General features: G+C 47.8%; 1 protein-coding gene across 2 annotated transcripts in view; it reads left to right on the forward strand.

Moving 5' to 3' along the window:
* Positions 1–12,551, forward strand: part of LOC309474144 (protein rolling stone-like) — a 63,687-nt gene that overhangs the window by 14,191 nt on the left and 36,945 nt on the right. The window contains exons 1-2 of one of the 2 annotated variants that reach the window (XM_082136515.1): positions 2,182–2,879; positions 3,543–3,765. The exons of the other annotated variant lie outside the window; for it this stretch is intronic. The gene's annotated coding sequence lies outside the window, so the exon portion shown is untranslated. Of the gene's footprint in view, positions 1–2,181; positions 2,880–3,542; positions 3,766–12,551 lie in introns of those variants that run through there. 2 annotated transcript variants of the gene reach the window in all.

The following is a 12,551-nucleotide window of genomic DNA, read 5'->3' on the forward strand; positions in this document are numbered from 1 at the left end:
CAATCATATTTAGCGTAAGCATACTTTGAACTTGAGATTCTGAAACCTGCTGATTAATTGACGCAGGTCTAAAATAGGACGCAACCCCTCATCCTCTTTCGGAACAATGAAGTAATGGCTGTAAAACCTGGCTGTCTGCTGGGAGGAGGAACCCCTTCTATAGCTCCTTTTGCAGAAGTGTCAGTACTTCCTGCTCCATAACCAGAGCCTGCTCGGGGTCCACCACTGTGGGGAGGACCCCTAGAAATCTGGGCGGATGAGAACCGAACTGAATTCTGAAACCCTTTTCTATAGTGTGCAGGACCCACTGAGAAATATGTGGCAGTAGTTTCCACGCTGCCAGAAATTCTACTAGGGGAACCAGTCTCTCGAGAATGGCCTCTGGATTTGGTTGAACAGTCACTTTGGTGCCCTGAAACGGCGAACCGGCAGGGAACAACCAAACTGACCGTTCTACGGCACTCCTCGGAGGATCGTATGGGGACGCTGACACCTCGGTGCCCTGAACGGAGAACCGGCAGGGAACAACCGAACTGGCAGCGCTGCGACCCTCCTCAGAGAGTCGCACCCCAGAGGGTGCCGAGGAGAAACGATTTCTCAAAACCGTCCCTACCCCGGAGGAACCTTAAGAAGCCTGATAGCCTCAGCATCAGGACTTCTTGTCTAAGTTTTATTAGAGATAACGACAGTCCTCAGATCTTGCCTACCTCTAACTAGCTTTGTTCCTACGACCCTCCTCGGAGGATCGTTGGAAAAAGCAGGCACCTCAGCGCCCTGAAACGGCGAACCGGCAGGGAAACCGAACTGACTGCTCTACGTCCCTCCTCAGAGGATCGTTTGGGGACGCTGACACCTCGGTGTCCTGAAACGGCGAACCGGCAGGAAACCCGAACTGGCAGCATTGCGACCCTCCTCAGAGAGTCGCACCCCAGAGGGCGCCGAGGAGAAACGATTCCTCAAAACCGTCCCTACCCCGGAGGGGACCACCCTCAGAAGCCTGTAGCCTCGGCGTCAGGGCTTCTTCTTCCAAGCTATTTTAGAGATAAAACAGTCCTCAGATCTTGCATATCTCTAACTGGCTAGACTGCGACCGCCACCCAGGTCCCCCTCGACTGTGGATGAGCCCGAATGGCGAAACTCTGTTTTGCCGCACTCTATGCTGCGAGGAGCTTAAGTATGCTGAGACTGCTCCCGCCCAGCAGTCTCAGGAACATTAGATCGGTGAGAAAGAAACCTCTGGAACACCGCTGAAGAGTTTATTTCTTCGTTTTTTGAAAGCGGAGCGTCCAGAAGAACAGACATATTTTATCTTCATTTTTCTTTACATCAGAAAAAACACATATATATATATATATATATATATATATATATATATATATCACTCCGTGGCCACCAGCAGGAAACAACCGAACTGGCAGCGCTGCGACCCTCCTCAGAGAGTCGCCACCCAGAGGACGCCGAGGAGAAACGATTTCTCGAAACCGTCCCTCCCTGGTATAGTTTATCTGTTGCGCGACGCAATTCTCGAATAGCGTCAGTGCTGTTACATCCTCACACTCATCCATGTCCTTATATACTTTACCTACCAGTGCTGCCTAATAATATTTATCTATTATTTATGATGGCTGGTGGGTAACGTCGGGGTTATGATGACACCAACACGGGAGAGAGATAGCTCGCAAGCGTCTCTTTAACCTGAGGCACTGTCATACCATGATTCTTAATACCCACAACATTACTATAGTAGAAGTTTAGGGATAAAACACATAAATAGAAACCGGTTTATTCCACGATCTCGATACCTCAGTGTGGAGATAGGGAAAAAACGGCACTCCCCGACGAGGAGACTGAGATATATAGTTTTCCTTATATTTTCACTCTCATATATGTTCAGCTGGCCAGTAATATTTAACTTAGCAACAGCACTAGATAAAACCTCCTTTTAGAAGCTCCTCTTTATTCAACAGAGTTATGAGCTGACTTATTTATTTATTGAAACTCATAAACATCTGCCTTATTTGTATTTTTTTATTTTTTTATTTAAACAAAAACACTAACGATACCAATTCCTTGGAACTGGAAATCGCAGCATGAGTGCCTCATCCCGGGGAGGAGAAACCGCAGAGCGTGCTTCTCCCCAAGATAAAGCACTGAATCTAACAGGTGTTTGTTAGAACCATTTGCGATCCCCGAGATGCGCGACAACGCCGTGCCTCGGCAGCAGCGGGACCCGCGCGCACCGAACCGTCCTCCTCGAAGAACGGCCGGCGGGAGCGGAGCGTCCTCACGGACAGCTTCTCGCAATGCTCACAGTCAGCCCCCTCGAGAACTGACTGTTGGCATGCTCCACTCCCAAACAAGCAACACAAAGCTGAAGTGTGTGTCCCCACCCGTGATATAACGTGGGTAGGGAACAACACAACGCTTGCTTGCTCTCTTTTGCCATAATATATATATATATATATATATTGCAACTTGACAGACAACAATAAATATGACAAGGACAGAATACACAGATCGCTTGCTGAAGGCACAGAAGCTAACGCGATCTGTGTCAGCTGGGCTGCCTTATAGTTTCCTGGTCGATGACGTCACCCGCCTATGACGTCTCGTCTTTCCATTGGACTGATTATACATGTGCTTCACGACGCAATCACGCAGGGCGTTCCCACCGCGTCTCGACGCAGCTCGAGTTCCCTTGAAAGGGAACTGAATTCCAAGTAAGCAGAGACACTGAATTGATTGAGAGGTATGTTTCTTTTTATTGGTGACAGTCATGGGTGCTAGTTGGACACACATCTGGAGGGAGGAGTTCAAAGTTCAAAGTTCACAAACTCCACCTTCTCACTTCTAAACCAGAGCTTTTGCTTCAGCCACAGGTGAGTTTGAACACTGACCCAACGATGAAGTCAAATTTAGTTTATACAAAGGTTTTGCAAAATGGTAGATGGTTTGCTGCTGGTCCAAGGAGATCTTCCAGCCTTCTAGACCAGCTTGGATCAGCCAATGAACATAAATAACTAGCCTGGAGTTAGAAACCATGTTAGATATGAAAGCTTTAGCATAAGTTCTGCCGGGAAGACTCAATTACTACGTCACCTATTGCCTTCACTTCTATCCAATCATATTCTTATACTCATGTATAAAAGCTCGGTACTTACACATGTTTGAGTTCGCAGATACTGAAGCGACGATTACCCCCATCCTCCCCACCACCACCAGGATGGTCCTGTCCATACCTCCCGGGGGGGTCTGCTGCGCCCCTGCCTTCATCTTAGGCAGGAATTGCAGATCCGATACTCTTGGATTATGCACTACGGACAGGGCCTACGCCAAATGACTTTGTAGATTATCAGCTTGCTGAGCTGTCAATAAATGTACGGTTTATTGAAATAATTCTCCCGAGTCTTTCTGGTAGAACTATCAGCAATGCAATGATGCTGAAGACATTGAATGCATATGTGTATTAAACATCAATTTCAAAAGTCCATTATAATGAGGAGTGAAATGTGAGGCTGAAATAACTTGTCTCTTGTTTCCAGTGGGATATTCCTCCATTGATATGGCTTCTGTACAGAGGTTTTATGCTGGTCTACACCGTCAGCTGGTTGATCCACATGGTTCTTCTCTTCAACACACCTAAATTCCTAATTTATCTCAGCCGTATCTCATACTGTCTCATGGTGATCTACTATCTAGTTGCTTTCTGTAATCTGGCCTGGGCTTTCTTGAAGGTCAGATGCTCCTCTCTCAGAATGAAAAGAGGTAATGTTGTTGCACAATGCACCGCACTATCTTCCAATTCTTCCAGTTTTTCCAGTCTTACAAAACCATCTGTTTTGTAACATCTCTTCCCCCATTCCTTCATGCTGAGATAACTAAGCACTAAGCAACTAAGCACACAGAGGAGAGTGTGTCTTCCAGGCAAAGGGCATCCTGCTCCCAAAAGGTGTAAACTCTGAATGGAAATTCCCATTGTTAGCAGATGTTTACATGTGAAAGAAGTTTCTGTCTATATAAAGAAATACAACAAGAGGCTCAGGGCGATTTGTAATGAGATCGGCCCATAATGTTGAGTGTCTCTCACATTATGGTCGCATATCGATCAGGTTTGTGATCGTGAGATCCGCATAAACGGCCGACGCAAGACTTTCTGAGCGACATAGATTCCTAATGACAAGTAAAATATAAAGTAAAGAGTTAAATAGAACAACAATCAAATGTATTGCTAAACTATTATATAAATGACCAATTGGCAATCTAACCTAAATTCGAGGTCATGAAAAAATGGAGTCAGATAAAAGCTTTAATGGAATTAAATTAGCCTACTTTGCCACACGGAAAGACAGTAACACGCAGAGACCTTCACCCGGAAACCGCCATTGGACCGATAAACGGGTCTACAATTTATTAAAGAGTTTATTATGAGAATATAAATAACTCAAGAAACTACAAAACAAAAACGCTGGATAACAGAACTGAGAGCACCAACACACCAGCTTTAGGGGCCGTTTACAAGACCGTTTTTAACTAGAAATGGGAAACTTTTTATGCTTTCTGGCCGTTCATTTACACGACAACAGCATTTTGGGGGTCTGAAACTGCAAACTGTTGAAAATGGGTTTTAAAGTGCAAGTTTTTGAAAACAATACCATTATCATCTCCTTGTAAACTACAGAAAGCTTTGTGTGTTTCTTTACAAAGTGACATCGCCTACTGGCCTTGCATGAATAATACAGCATTTTTAGTTGTTTTCGTGGATCCATGAGAACAAGGATCATTTTGACAATGCTGTCGTCTGTACACGAAAAATGCAAAGACATTTCCCCCCTGTTTTTAGTACAATGTTGTCGTCTAAACGTACCCTTAGAAAGACAACAACTGACTAAAACACTGGGCTTTATATACACACAGGAAAGCTGTAAGATAACAAAGGGAAACAAAAAACACTCAGAGAATCAAGGGAACCAATTATACTAATGGCTCGTTTCCACTGAGCGGTACGGTACGGTACGGAACGGTACGCATTTATTTGCGTTTCCACTATCAAAAGTTGTGAATGGTACCAAAATGCCGAACCGTATCATACCACTTTTTGGGTACCCTTCCGTTGTGGTACCTAGCACAGTGGTACGGTACTAAAAGGTGGAGCTAGACTCACTGCAGGACGTTGATTGGTTGACAGAGAATCGTCACTTGCGCGTGCCACAAGGGGAATGACAACATAAGAAGCGCCATTTTTTTATATACAGTTTAATATAATACTACTGTTACTGTGTCACGAAATGTAATTTTAAGAGTTTTTGAGGCGAGAATGTAGTTGTTTAAAGCTCAAATCTGTGGTTTATTTATAAAGATTTATGAAAATTTGAGATCCATGCAATCACTGGGCGCTCGGCGCTCATGTACCCCTCCTGGAACAGCCTTTCCTCGGCTGGTCCTTCTGACGTTTGCCGCTGACTCTGACGTCTCTGTAGTGGTTAAACTAGATATAATTCGCCTTGTGTAGACCTAACCGGCGATCTTTGGTCTTGTGAATCTATAATTTGTTCCCTGGCCGAACTGAGGGCTAAGTGAAATTTCATAACTTTATATTTAGGCTATTTAACTTTACCGTTGTATCGTTAGAGAGCGCTGACTTTGTATGTTTGACTGAATTGTTTGCTTTATTTCTTATTGTATAGCTTCTTGTACTTTTTACTTATACTTTTATAATGGCTATTATTGATAAAACTGAAATTTAACAAAAAGAGACAGGGTTTAGTTTTGTAATTATTATTATTTTTATTTCATTGAAGATGATCACAGTACAAATGCACATATTGCCTGAACCATATTAATAAGTTTAATATTTTAAAAATTAAAAAATATATAGTTATAAATAGGCTAACGTTACATGCAGTGAATATAATCAGTACCTATGCCTGAACCACATTTGTGTGGCTATAATGTTTAAGATTTCTTTAAATGAAAACGTAAAGAGGCAGTGTGGTGTTTTATAACATATTTCGTTTTATTGTTGCCTAAAATGTACATACAGAGATAACCGGAGTAACGTTAGCAGAGCGAGCTGACTGACGCTTTGAAGAACGCGCTGTTCCATCAGCAGAATTACCAGACTCGCGTCCTCGGGAGTCATTCTCCTGAGCTGGACTTGGCAAGGAAGACGCCTAATGTCAGCGGCGGCGCTTGGCTTCTTGTGACAAACATGCAGAGAAGCAAGAACCAGATCTGCTGCATGTCATCCATTGTTGTTTATGTCGCTTTCTTCTTCGCGCGAAAATGACGTTGATCTCTTCTTTCCAGCATAGGCTACACCACGCCTATCAAGTGAGGGTACTGTTGGCAGTGGAAATGCTAGCCGATTCATGGTTTGCTGACCCGTACCGTACCGTACCGTACCATAGACTGTAAAAAAAGATGGACGACGCCCCTTCGCTCTCTTCCATTGATGAGAACTTAAGCCACCAGTGTCCCGATATGGCGCTGACATATTGGAACTTGAGTCTGCGCAGTAGCGATCTCGGGACCAGACCTGCGCAGTAGTGAGCAGGAAGTAAAGCCGCGAAATCAACGCTCCGCCCTCACTCTCGAAGAATGCACTCAGGGAGTGCTTTTAGCCTCTTAACATCCTTGATGTGTCATTACAAGTGCCCAGCCATGTGAATAAAAGATATGAATAAAAATGAAGTTAATTCAGCCAGCGCACATACCTGTATTTTCTTCCTGTTTTCGGTCGAAGTCCACAGTAGTCGATTCACGCGCATAGGTTTAGTATCTATGATCACGCGCGTGAACTCGACAATCGACTACTGTGGACTTCGACCGAAAACAGGAAGAAAATACAGGTATGTGCGCTGGCTGAATTAACGTCATTTTTATTCATATCTTTCACATCTACTGCAGTCAGATTCACCGCGTTCACTCTGAAGGAATCACTCACAATGGCTGGGCACTTGTAATGACACATCAAGGATGTTAAGAGGCTAAAAGCAGGTTTAAAACTTGCCCCATTGAAGTCAACAGGGTGCAAATTTTAGAAAGAGGATAACACGGTGTAGGCAACACCGATTTTTGTCGTTGTTCTCTGTACTGACAGCACTCCAAATTTACAAAAAAATTTGCTCAATGTTAAAATTGACCGGAGTTCTCCTTTAAGATACGGCACCTGTCAAAAATGATTGATGGCTTTTTAATTAAACTTTTAAAGAACAGAATGTCTTTCAACTTAAGTTAAATTAGCAAGATATTTATTTTATTTTATATTTTATATTATAAACATTTCATTTATATTATTTTAAAGAACAGAATGTTTTTCAACTTTAGTTAGTCTGATACAGAATTATTAGAAAACCTCTTTGTAACGGGGTTCAATGTTGTATTGCAAGGAAGGAAGAAGACAGGGGTCGGCGTGACTGAAACACTCACTTTAATTGCAAAATAAAAAGAAACAAATAAACAAAAGAGGCGCACGTAGCGCATTCACCGTGCCACGCACAGTAATAACAAAGAGGACAAATAACAATCACAACTTTCATTCAAACACAGCGTACAGGTGAGGTTCCAGTCCAACTCTCTCTCCCATCTCCTCCCGCATGCTGGCTTATAACCGGTCTCTCCATGCCAATCACTGCAATCAGACACAGGTGTTCCTCATTTTGCACTTGACCTACTTACTCACCGATCAGCCCCCTCCTTTCTCTCCTGCTACAGACTTCGCAAAACCACGCCCCCCTCGCCACATACCCCCACCGCCCGACTCAGGCCGGGGAGCCATCCGGCCTGCAGCCTCCCCCCCCCTCCTCCTGGAGAGGAAGTCAGCCACAGCCATCTGTACACCCGGCCTGTGGATCACCTGGAACTTAAACGGCTGTAAAGCGAGATACCAACGAGTGATCCGCGCGTTGGTATCCTTCATGCGGTGGAGCCACTGCAGGGGAGCGTGGTCCGAACAGAGGGTGAACTCCCGTCCCAGGAGGTAATAGCGGAGGGTGAGAACGGCCCATCTGATGGCCAAACACTCCTTCTCTATGGTGCTGTACACCGTCTCTCTCTTAGAGAGCTTTCGACTGATGTACAGCACCGGCCGCTCCTCACCCTCCACCTCCTGGGACAGGACCGCGCCCATCCCCCTGTCCGACGCGTCGGTCTGTAGGATGAAAGGGAGAGAAAAGTCAGGGGCATGTAAGAGCGGTCCACCACATAAAGCAGCCTTTATCTGGGTAAAAGCCCGCTGACACTGCTCCGTCCATTGAACCGTATCTGGTACCTCCTTTTTAGTTAGATCAGTCAGCGGGCTGGCGAGGTCCGAATAATTAGGCACAAACCTTCTGTAATAACCCGCCAGCCCCAGGAACTGTCTAACCTCCTTTTTGGTCTTAGGTCTCGGACAAGTCGCAACCGCTGCCGTCTTATCAATTTGGGGACGCACTTGTCCATGACCCAAGTGGAAGCCCAGATACCTTACTTCCACCCGCCCAATTGCACACTTCTTCGGGTTGGCCGTGAGCCCCGCCCGTCTCAACGTCTTCAGGACAGCCCGCACCTGCTGCATATGACGCTGCCAGTCACCACTATAGATGATGATATCATCCAAGTAGGCAGCGGCATATGCAGCGTGCGGTCGGAGAATCCTGTCCATCAGACGCTGAAACGTTGCCGGAGCCCCGAACAACCCGAAAGGAAGAGTGACAAATTGGTGTAACCCGAACGGCGTGGTGAAAGCTGTTTTTTCTTTGGATAAGGGAGATAAGGGGATCTGCCAATATCCCTTGGTTAAGTCCAATGTCGAATAAAAACGAGCAGTACCCAGCCGATCAAGCAATTCGTCAACCCTTGGCATTGGATAAGCGTCGAACTTCGACACAGCATTCACCTTCCTGTAATCTACACAGAACCGGATCGAGCCGTCCGTTTTAGGAACTAAAACTATCGGGCTCGCCCAGTCACTGCTAGATTCTTCTATTACTCCCAACTCTAGCATCGCCTCTAATTCGCTTTGCACAACTTTCTTTTTGTGCTCTGGCAGTCGATACGGCCGGCTGCGAACCACCACGCCCGGCTCTGTCTCAACGTGGTGTTGAATGAGGTCCGTCCGACCAGGCAGGGGCGAGAACACATCCGCAAAATCTGCTTGTAAATTACGCACATCAGTGAGTTGGGATGGTGAGAGGTGGTCTCCCCCAGCGGCCAGGGCGAGAGATTTTGTTTTGACATTCGCCTCTGGACCGAGATCCTCCTCTCCACTCACTACCATCGCCAGCATCACTGATTCCACCTCAGACCATTTTTTAAGCAGGTTGAGGTGGTAAATTTGATGTGCCCCGCCCCTATCTGTTCGTATTACCTCATAGTCAAGATCTCCAATTCGCCGTGTAACCTCAAAAGGTCCTTGCCACTTTGCGAGTAATTTTGAGCTAGAGGTAGGAAGTAATACAAGCACTTTCTCTCCCGGTGTAAATTGACGCAGTCTAGCCCCCCTGTTGTACAGCCGACTTTGCTTGTCCTGAGCCTGTAACAAATTCTCCCGTGACAGCCGCCCCAAAGTGTGGAGTTTTGTTCTCAGGTCCAGGACATACTGAATTTCATTTTTACTAGCTGAAGGTCCGTCCTCCCAAGTTTCCCTAAGGACATCTAACACCCCGCGGGGCTGACGCCCATAGAGAAGCTCGAAGGGGGAAAACCCCGTGGAGGCTTGAGGGACCTCCCGTACAGCGAACAAGAGGGGTTCTAACCACCGATCCCAATTTTTGGCGTCTTCTTGTACAAACTTTCGAATCATGGATTTCAAAGTGCGGTTAAATCGTTCGACCAGCCCGTCTGTTTGTGGGTGATAGACACTGGTCCGGATCGATTTAATGCCCAATAATTCGTAAAGTTCGCGTATCGTTCGTGACATAAACGCCGTGCCTTGATCGGTGAGAATCTCTTTCGGGATTCCCACCCGGGAGATTAGTTGAAACAGAGCGCTCGCCACGCTATTTGCGGAAATATTGCGAAGCGGGACTGCTTCAGGATATCGCGTTGCGTAGTCCACCAGGACTAAAGCAAAGCGATGTCCCCGTGCTGACCGTTCTAATGGCCCGATGAGGTCCATACCAATTCGTTCGAAGGGGACCTGCATCAACGGAATAGGGCACAATGGTGCTTTTGGGTTGGCCGGTGGATTCACCAGCTGACATTCCCGACAAGACGCACACCACTTGCGTACATTCTCGTGAATGCCCGGCCAAAAGAATCGGGCCATGAGACGGTTTAGTGTCGTTGTTTGTCCTAAATGCCCGGCCATTGGATTAGAATGAGCCGCCTGGAAAAGCATTTCCCGACGGCTTTTGGGTACCAACAACTGAGTTGTATCCTGCTTTGATTGGGCATCTTGGGTCACCCGATACAACTTATCTTTTATAATTGTAAAATACGGATAGGTGAGCGGTTGGTCTGGGTGGAGAAGCTGGCCGTCGATAGAGCGAACCTGATCAAAGGCATGTTTCAGCGTGTCATCCTGGGACTGTTCCAGGGGAAAATCATCGCGCTCTGAGAGAATGGTTCTCTCCAGTGCGCTCTGTTCCCCTGAACCAGTACCCAGAGGTTCCGGATCAGCTTCTCCCAACTGAGCAGTCGCCACCTTCCTTTTATCTTTTTCTACCCAAGAAGCATCCGCACATAAATGACCCAATAATTCATTAAACGCTGGCCAATCCGTCCCCAAAATCAGCGGATGCCGGAGATGCGGGTTAATCGCCACCTCCACACTATGCTTTTGTCCCCTAAATTGAATATCCACAGGCATTAACGGATAATTCACCACTTCCCCGTGCACACACCGTACCTTAACCATGCGGCCATTATCCAATGCCTTAGGTTGAATCAGGCTTTGGTGTATAGAGGTTTGGTTACAGCCTGAATCCACCAGAGCCTGAAAAGTACCCCCCTTTATACTCACGGGTATTTGGTACAGGCCAGCTTGATCGGGGGCAGCTTGCGGCGCATCGGGGACCCGGATCAGCGTCCCCACCTCCATCACCGGACACCGATCGATAAAATGACTCGGGTCCCCGCAGCGCCAACAAGCCGGCCCGGACCTCCCCGCCGCTCCAGTGGCAGGAAGCGGGTCAAGGGATTGGCGTGGAGAGAGAGGTAGCGCAGCCTGGGGAGAGAATCCCCCCCTCGATGGGCCCCCTCCCCGGGGAAGAGGCCTGGGGGCAGATACCGGCTCCGCAGCACCCCCTGTCCTCCACCTTGGAGCCGGCCGCGGCGGCAGATTCACCCGGTACCTGGGAAGGGGAGAGGGCTTAGGGGGGGGGGTAGAGAGAGAAAGAGAGAGAGAAGCAGATGGCAGGGGTTCGCCGACCCCTGGGCACGCCACCATTTGGTCCTCCGCCAGCTGGATGGCCTGGTTCAGCGACGTCGGGCGGTGGCACTGGACCCACTGCGCGGTCTTTGTTGGCAACCGCGCCACGAACTGCTCCAGCACCACACGATCGATGACTTTCTCGACGTCGCTTCCGTCGGCCATCAGCCACTTGCGGCACGAGTCCCGGAGCTGTTGGGCCATGATGAAGGGTCGGCCAGACTCCTCGAGGTTCAACGTCCTGAACCTCTGGCGGTGTTGTTCCGGAGTCCGGCCAACCCGCTGGAGAATGGCCCGCTTTAAATCCTGATAGACCAGGAGATTCTGGACTGGCAGTTGGTGTGCGGCCACCTGCGCCTCTCCGGACAGCAGGGGTATCAGCCGCATTGGCCAGTCCGTCGAGGGCCATCCCCGGTCCTCAGCCGACCTCTCAAACAGTTCCAGAAATGCCTCCGGATCATCCTCGGGGCCCATCTTGTTGAGAGGTATCGGCGAGGACGAGTCTTTGTCCGATGGGGGGACGGCCCTAACCTCCCGGTCTATCCAGCTCCGGAACAGCTCGCGGTCTTCATGCTGGCCTCGGAGGAGCGCCTCGAACCGTTTGTCCTGCTCCTCCTTTATGGCCAGCAGATGTTGATGTTGTTCCTGGTGAAGACCAGCGAGCGATTGGATGATGTCCGCAAATGGTGTACCTGGCGGAGTCTGCATGGCGGCGATCTTCTGCCTTCCCGGGTTTCGGCACCAGTGTAACGGGGTTCAATGTTGTATTGCAAGGAAGGAAGAAGACAGGGGTCGGCGTGACTGAAACACTCACTTTAATTGCAAAATAAAAAGAAACAAATAAACAAAAGAGGCGCACGTAGCGCATTCACCGTGCCACGCACAGTAATAACAAAGAGGACAAATAACAATCACAACTTTCATTCAAACACAGCGTACAGGTGAGGTTCCAGTCCAACTCTCTCTCCCATCTCCTCCCGCATGCTGGCTTATAACCGGTCTCTCCATGCCAATCACTGCAATCAGACACAGGTGTTCCTCATTTTGCACTTGACCTACTTACTCACCGATCAGCCCCCTCCTTTCTCTCCTGCTACAGACTTCGCAAAACCACGCCCCCCTCGCCACACTCTTTTTATCACTTCCACTGTCCACAGCAATCCCACTGTGCTCTGGAATGTGGAGGGTGGGAGGGAGGGCG

Source organism: Leuciscus leuciscus (assembly GCF_965113295.1).
Source record: "Leuciscus leuciscus genome assembly, chromosome: 14".
Classification (NCBI taxonomy): Eukaryota; Metazoa; Chordata; class Actinopteri; order Cypriniformes; family Leuciscidae; genus Leuciscus; species Leuciscus leuciscus.